An 8,995-nucleotide genomic window follows, 5' to 3' on the forward strand; every position below is an offset into this window, starting at 1 on the left:
CTGGCTAAAAAATGTGTTTTTTGTTGGCTATGCCCCTAGTCAAAAGGGATACAAGTGCTATGACCCAAATACTATGAAGGTTATTGTCACAATGGATGCCACATTTTTTGAATCTCAATTGTTTTTAGGAACTCATCTTCAGGGGGAGAAACATAGACAAGATTCGAGGGATAATAAGAATCCTCTTGACCTCACATATAAGGAAAAAAATGATCTAGGTTTCATGATAGATACGGGAAATAGTATTTTTGGTAATAACCTAGATAAGGTAAGAGATCCCAACTTAAATATTGAAAATGAGGAAACTGAGACAATACAACTTCTTCATGATACAATTAATGACAAGAATAGGGAACAAACAAAGGAATTACATGTTTACATGAGAAGAAACCAAAACAAAGAAAAAGAGATCAAGGACTCTTATCAAAACCAAATGTCCACCCCGCAAGATCTCACTGATACACAAGGTAATTCTATAAAACCTAATTCTGATTTGTCCCTTGTTACTTTGAACCTTGATCTTTCAATTGCTAAACATAAAGGGGTAAGAAAAGTCACCAACTATCCCATGTCAAATTTTGTGCCATATAGAAACTTGTCCCCTTCCTATATATCTTTCCTTTCTCAATTATCTGGAATGGAGATATCGAGAATTGTGCAGGATGCTTTGAATGTTCCCAAGTGGAAAGAGGTAATTCTAGAGGAGATGAATGCTCTTGATAGAAATGAAACCTGGGAAATGGTGGAACTGCCACGTGGAAAGAAAACAGTAGGTTGTAAATGGGTTTTCACCATCAAATTTAAATAAGATGGGTCCCTGGAGAGGTATAAGGCACATTTGGTAGCAAAAGGGTTCACTCAGACCTATGGGATTGACTATCTTGAGACATTCGCTCCAGTTGCGAAGTTGAATTCAATCAGGGTTTTTCTGACCATTGCTGCCAATCTTGATTGGCCCCTTTAACAACTAGACGTCAAGAATGAATTCTTGAACGGAATGCTTGAAGAAGAAGTCTAGATGGATCCTCCTCCGGGTTTTGAAGAAAGGTATGGAACTAGAGTGTGCAAGGTATGGAACTAGAGTGTGCAAGCTAAAGAAATCTCTCTATGGGCTCAAACAATCTCCAAGAGCTTGGTTTGAGAGGTTTACTCAGTTTGTAAAAAAACAAGGGTACACTCAAGAGCAAGCAGATCATACCATGTTCATTTGACACTCTCTTCATGGAAAGACAACTATCATGATAGTATATGTCGATGATATCATACTTACAGGAGATGACTTACCCAAAATGAAAAATTTTAAAAAACAGTTGGCCTTAGAGTTCGAGATCAAAGATTTGGGCCAATTGAAATATTTTCTTGGCATGGAAGTAGCAAGATCAAAAGAAGGCATTATGGTGTCACAAAGGAAGTATGTACTAGATCTTCTAAAAGAGACAGGTATGAGTGATTGTCATCCAGCTGAAACACCTATTGATCCAAATATGAAATTCGGAAACAAAGAAGGAAATTTAATTGATCAAAGTCAATATCAGAGATTAGTGGAAAAGTTGATCTACTTATCACACACTCGGCGTGATATAGCTTTTGTTGTAAGCTTAGTGAGTCAATTTATGCACTCTCCAAAGGAAGAACACCAAGAAGCAGTCTACAAGATTCTAAGATATTTGAAAAGTTCACCAAGGAAAGGTTTGTTTTTCAAAAAGGGACAAGATAGGGGCATTGAAAGCTTTGCAGATGCAGATTGGACAGGTTCTACTATTGATAGGGGGTCTACATCAGGATATTGTACTTTTATATGGGGAAATCTAGTGACTTGGAGGAGTAAAAAGCAAAATGTTGTAACCCGTAGCAGTGCTGAAGCTGAATATCGATCTATGGCCCATGGGATCTGTGAAATGATTTGGCTCAAGAAGATGATGGAAGAACTAAAAAAATTGTTTGTGTTACCAATGAAGTTGTACTATGACAACAAAGCTGCCATAAGTATTGCTCACAATCCAGTTCAACATGACAGAACAAAGCATGTTGAAGTGGATAGACACTTCATAAAAGAGAGGATTGAAGAAGGAAACGTGTGCATGCCTTTTGTCACAACAAATAAGCAAATTGCAGATATTTTCACAAAAAGCTTGTTTAAACCAAAGTTTGAAATTTTTGTAAGCAAGTTAGGCATGACATATATTTACATGCCAACTTGAGAGGGAGTGTTGATTTGTAAAATATCTAAGTGTGATCAGATATGATTTTGTAGGATTTAAATTGATGTTATAAAATTATATCTGATACGCTATTGAATAGGTTAGGATATTAGATCCAATAAAATCATCCATTGATTCTCAAATCTGCCAGAATCAAAGGATTTGATTGCTAGATAGTTTGGTTTTCTATACTATGAATTTGTATCTCTATGGATGAATAATATTGTACAATTTTAGTACCAAAACTTACAACTAATTTTATTAATGGGAATCAAAACTCAAAGAATATATGTTGGTCTACAACTCATAGTTATGTAACAATTTTATTAATGAGAATCAAAACCTTAAAGTTATTATAATTATTAAAGTAGAGGAAATTTTTTTAACAATTCCTAGACGATTGTCTTTATATTTAGATAAATTTTAAAATACCAAGTTCCTTGAAAATTTTCTCAACTCAAAAAATTCTTTAATGATTGTTATATTTTAATAAATTTTAAAAACGAAAATTTTTTATAGTAAAATAACAAATGAAGGAAGAAAAGGCAAAATATAAAAAGTTATACAGTACTTGTATTTAAATAATTTATATCCAAATCCTAACTGCGCATCTGTATTTGGTTAAATAAATTTACAGACAATTTAAATAATTTAAATAAAAATATAATAACTTATAAATATACATGAATTAGGGTTTAGAATTAAATAGCTCCACGAATCCTAATTGGAATTGAACCCTATAAAGTCCCAACTCAAAGTAGAATCCCAAAAAATTTCAATGTCTGTCTATAAAGTCCCAACTCAAAGTATATTCAACGAGGCTTGAAACAGCTGCTGATTTTGACACTACTACTGTCTACGCAGGATGATGGACCGATCCCCTCGCAATTGTGCAAAAACAGACAAGATTGAGGTAGAAACTGGAACTGATTGGATCAGTGCGTTGCCGAACTCTCTTATTGTTGAAATTCTTTGTAAAATCCCTATTACAGATGCCTGCACAACAACTATTCTCTCTAAACGTTGGCAAAACATGTGGACTTGTATCCACGACCTGAATTGTTACCGCTCGAAGACTTCGATTGGTTGGTCTGCTAAGAGGTTTATTTCCTTCATCGACAATGCACTCCCTCTTCTTACCTCATCTAAAATTGAAGGCTTCACTCTACATTTCAGATCTATCATTGCTCTATCAAATTATAGTTCCAAACTCAACAAATGGCTTCAAATTGTATTGAAGAAAAACGTGGAGAATCTTCACCTAGATTTATGGTATTACCATGATTCCATGTACTTGTGTTTCAATGGTGATCGCTATAGCTTGCCACAAGATCTTTGCAGCTAAACCTTAAATGCCAATATTGCAGAATACCAGAAGATCGTATACTCAATTGGACATCCCTAAAGAGTTTAACACTAACATCTCTGCTTCTCAGTGACGAACACATGAAACAAATAACATCAAATTGTCATCAGCTGGAATCTTTGAAGCTGTGTGATTTTTGTGGTTTTCATCGTTTGCATTTAACTTCCCCAAATTGTACGAGACTTGAATTGAGTAACCACACACATCCTCTTAACTATATGGGAGATGAGTGTTACTTTGAAATTGTTGCTCCATATGTTCAACATTTAAAGATTTCTGGGGATTTTGTTGGTGCGGAAATTAGGCTTGGAGACCTGTCGTCTTTGATCCACGCTGATCTTACTTACCACTGGTATGACTTACATGGATCAGATGATGTAATTAACAAAAGCATAGTGAAAGATCACTTGACAAGTGTAGCATGTGCTAATGACTTAATCATCTCATCCTTGTATATCGAGGTCAGTTTACTCTACCATGTCTTTTTATGCAAACATGAATATATATAGCTCATCTCTTTTTTATTTATACTAGTTTGTAGATGACCTATCGAGTGGTGTTAAGTAATATTTTTGTTGGTAAACATCATCTTTATTACCAAAAATGTATAGGTACCAACAACAGATTGACCACCTTACACCTGTTTCCTCATATAACAGACTAGTCAGTTTGTGTTGTTCTTTGCTAATTTTGGAAGACTATAATTTCTTTCTTGCAAGAGATAATATACTTCACTAGTCATGGTCTTTCAGACAACCTTTTGGTGCTTGAGATTAACTTATATTCACTAGTCATGGTATTAACAAAAAAAGATGATGTCCTAGGAGTATTCAGATTCTTCAGGGAAGCTCAAGCTAGTTAGAAATTGTTCTATCTTCAAACATGTAACTAGGCGATATGCCTTTCCTATGATATCCTTTTACCATCAGTTGACTCATTAATGATCCTCCTAGGCACAAAATGTCCTTGACTACTATATATCAGTCTCATTGTCAATGTATCACTCCTTGCCATCTCTTCTCATGATTTTAGATACTGTCTTTTACAAGACAGTTCAACAAGATATTGGCCTAAATTCTTTGAAATTTCTTTTGAGATGTGACATACTCAAAATTCATTCCTTGCAATGCTAATCTGTTACCAGTAAACAGACTAGCCCAATTTTGATTGTCCTTTAGCTTGGGGATGCTGGCCTGCCTGCCTGCGGTCGGGTGCCTTGACATAGTGATTATAGTAGTAGGAGTGGGGGTGGATTGTGCAGTACTTCCCGCACATGCCAGCTCTAGCTTCTTAGTATATATTGCTAATAGGTATGGGACTTCAATTTGGTAAAATCATCAACAGGTCCTTTAACACCTATCACATTTGCTGCTGTTACTGGGGTTTTACAGATATTCCTTTCTCTGGTAACTCGATTTTCCTATCAATCCTCAGCCGGCATCTGCCTTTAGCCCTTTCCGGCAAGGTGCAAAGTAGTAAATCACACACTAAATTGCATGAGAGTAAAACTAGAGGTCGGAGGGAGTAGTACTATATATATAGTTTGGTATGTTTTTAAGCCTTATAAATTTGATATTTTGTTACTCAAGACACTTAGATGAATCTACTTTTATCTCATGTATAGATGATTTCCATGTTGATACTGCAAAAAGAAGATGTTCCATTACCGTTGTTAGAGTGCAAACGATTGACGATAAATTCTTGGACTAGCAAATATACCTTCTTTGGCATCGACAGACTATTAAGTTCAACTCCTTGTCTAGAGAATTTGACAATACATCTTAAAAAGGCACGTATGCATGATGTTTTCAACTGATTTAATGCTTTGAAATACTTTTGTTTCGTCTTCACTCATTTTCTTCATGTATCTGTTCTGTTTAGTTAGTGAGAATAGTGTTTGATATAGCTAAGGTTCTGATTTTTATGTGTGACCTGCACTGAAGACTATTTTTTACAATGAGTACTTAGTAGTTCCTGTTTTGTTTGGCATAAAAGTGTTCCTATTACACTCCCATTGATTTCCTACAACTTCAATACTGCAACATCTTACTCGTAAAAATGTATTTAATGACAGATCTTGTCTATTAATATTTATTTCTGATATATGTTGTTAAGCTATTGCCCTCATTTAATAATATCCTGTTTTGTGGTTCTTCTGTATCCTTAGGACTCTACTTTCTTAAATTACTGGTGTGAAGACATGGATATGTTGGAAGACATATTTGAAGGTTCCTTGAGGAATCTGAAAATCTTAAAGGTTATTTTACAGTGGAGTCTCTTCATAAATCACATGACAACAGAGCAAACTAAAGTGATGAAGTACTTGCTTGAGCGTGCAAAAAATCTGGAGAAACTGGTTATAGTGCCAACGAACAGTGGTTGTTCAAAAATGATAAAAAGTTTGTTAGCTCTTCCGATAGTTTCTAATACAACTCTACTTGTATCTGTAGAACCGCTTGCTGATGTTGAGTATGAGTAGATTGATCCCGTTTGTTTCCCAGAATATTTCGTCTTTACATTTATTTGATAGCTTTTATATAAGTAGTATTTTATTTTTTTTGGTGCAAATTGAGATTATTTTAAATTGGGTAAAATTCCAAAATGTCAATATTTTAGCATTTAAAAGGACCCCTTGGCCACACTTTCAATAATTATTAAAAATGTCAAAATTTTAGTTTGTTATATTTATATTATTTATTTTTATCAAAAGAATACAATTATTTAATAATAGAAAGAAAGGAGAAATTTTACTAATATTTATAAGCTATAGATGTTTTTAATAATTATGTTAGCATTTTTGACTAGTTTTCTAATTTATGCATAAAACATTCATAGAAAACTAAATTAAGAAGTCTAATAGAGAAAAAATACATCAACAAACTTCCAAGGAAAAAATACAATGTTTATATCCTTCAGACTTTGATCAATAATAATATAGATGGAAAAATAAATACAAAATTAGTAAATAATTATTGAGTTCTAATTGACTCCTTCTCCCATATCCTATCAAAATTCATGAGATTTATTCATCAACTTTAACTATAGAATGGAATAAAAATGATAACTTTGGATTTTAATAAAATAAAAAGGTTGAATTTATATAGATAAAAATGAAAGAATACCAAAAGATATCTAAAGTATTAGATAAATATTTCGAGGTTATGAATATGAAAAGATAAGAATATGGATATTAAGAGAATAAAAATTGAATAGGTAGTTAGATATGAGTTATGAATGTGAATATTTAAAGTAAATAAAGAAATAAAAAATGAAGAATACGAAAAAAAATAATCAGAAATAGCAATTATAGTAGGCATAATAAGGCTCTATAACTATAGTTTTGATAATTGCGCTCCTTACCTATAGTTATATAATATTATTAAAGTCGTTAACATTTTAATTAAAATGATACAATTAAAATAGTTAAATTTTTTAAAACATTTTAATTTATAATTTATAACAAAGGTAAAACTATAATCCAACTTTTAACTTTTTTTGTTCCCACTTCTAGTAATATATTTAGGAATTAATCTAAGAAAGTCTAAAAGTCATTAACATTTTAATTAAAATGATAGAATTAAAATAGTTAACTTTTTTAAAACATTTTAATTTATAATTTATAACAAAGGTAAAACAGTAATCCAACTATTAACTTTTTTTGTTCCCACTTTTAGTAATATATGAATATGAATATGAATAAATGAATGATAATATGATGATTATTTGTTCCACTTTTAGTAATATATGATTTATTAACTTTCACATATAACAAACACAAAATTCATATTTATATGCTATAGCAAAGTTTGCATAATTGTGCTCCATAGCAAACATAAATATGTATACTTCGCTATACATATACAAAAGAAAGCAGTTGTATAATCTACTTTGATATACATATACAAAAAGATCAATTGTATAAAGTGAGAGAGGCGAGTGAGCAAGCGAGATCTGGGAGAGTGGCGAACGAGATCTGACCGAGGGGAGAGAGAGAAACGAAAATATATGTATATATACAATTTTCACGCATTTTATACATTTGCGTTTTTGTATAAAGTGAGAGAGGCAAGTGAGAGAGCGAGATCTGGGAGAGGGGAGAGAGGGGAACAAAAATATATGTATAAATACAATTTTATCTCGTTTTATACAAACACAAACGCATTTTATACAATTTGTGTTTTTTTGTATAAAGTGAGAGAGGCGAGTGAGAGAGCGAGATCTGGGAGAGTGGCGAGCGAGATCTGGGAGAGGGGAGAGAGGGGAACGAAAATATATGTATATATACAATTTTTTCTCGCTTTATACAAACACAAACGCACTTTATACACTTGCGTTTGTATAAAAAAATGAGAGAGGCGAGGGAGAGAACGAGAGTAGCGAGCGAGATTCACTAGGAGAGAGGTGAAATAACAACAGTTTGCTATGAGGTACAAGTAAATCAAACTATATTTATAGCATTTAATTTGAATTAATAGTTTGCTATTATATACAATTTTCCCTTTATTAAAGAGGGAAAGGACAAATATACATCCGATCTATCGTCTGTATACTTTTAGGACATTGATATTCTTACAGTCCAAATTTTGAAGCATATATACCCTTTTTATTAACAAAAAGTGAGACACGTGTCACATTCTTAAACAACCTACCCGATATTTATTAAAAGATCCACCCAAATTAATTTTAAAAATCCATAATAATTTGCTTCTTACAACAGAGCACCTAGGATGAAACTTAAAGCTACTGTGAATATTCAGATTCTTCACAAGTCTTGTTTAACTAATATTCCATCACTAAGCCAAGAAGGAATGGTGACATGAGAGCAGTGGCGGAGCTACAGTGTCCCGAGGGTATCCAATCCACAACTGCAATTTATAATCATTTTAAATAGAACACTCTTATTTTATTATTCATTAACTTATTTTTTTAATTGTCTAAGCTAATTAAATTACATTCTTAATTAGACATTTAAGTTTAGTAGCTACTTGAATTTTCAATGAATGTGATTTTTTATTTCTCTTCATTAAAATTTGAAATAAAACTTAAATGTAATTATTTAATTAAAGTTAATAAACAAATTTTAAACTACTATAAAACTACTAAAAGCGAACAAAAGAACACCTCATTTGATGCTGCTTCCATTATTCATGTCTCGTTATTGTTGTCATCACCGTAGATTAGTGAAAGCTTGAAACGTAAAAATGATTTCATTTTAAGCTTAATCCTCCCCCCCCCCNTTTATTTTTTTCTTTTTTCGTTCGCTTTATATTAAATTTGTCAAGACCCGAGTCTACACCCTGGACGTGACCGGCACTCAAGAACCATTGATGGTCCCCAAGCGAACCCTCATTCTGGATAACTACAAGCGGAAGACTAACTTAAGCATGCAAAAGCTTAAAACTGAATAAAATTCAATAAACTCAACTTT

This window comes from Solanum stenotomum, chromosome 12 (genome assembly GCF_019186545.1).
Source record: "Solanum stenotomum isolate F172 chromosome 12, ASM1918654v1, whole genome shotgun sequence".
In the NCBI taxonomy this organism is placed as follows: Eukaryota; Viridiplantae; Streptophyta; class Magnoliopsida; order Solanales; family Solanaceae; genus Solanum; species Solanum stenotomum.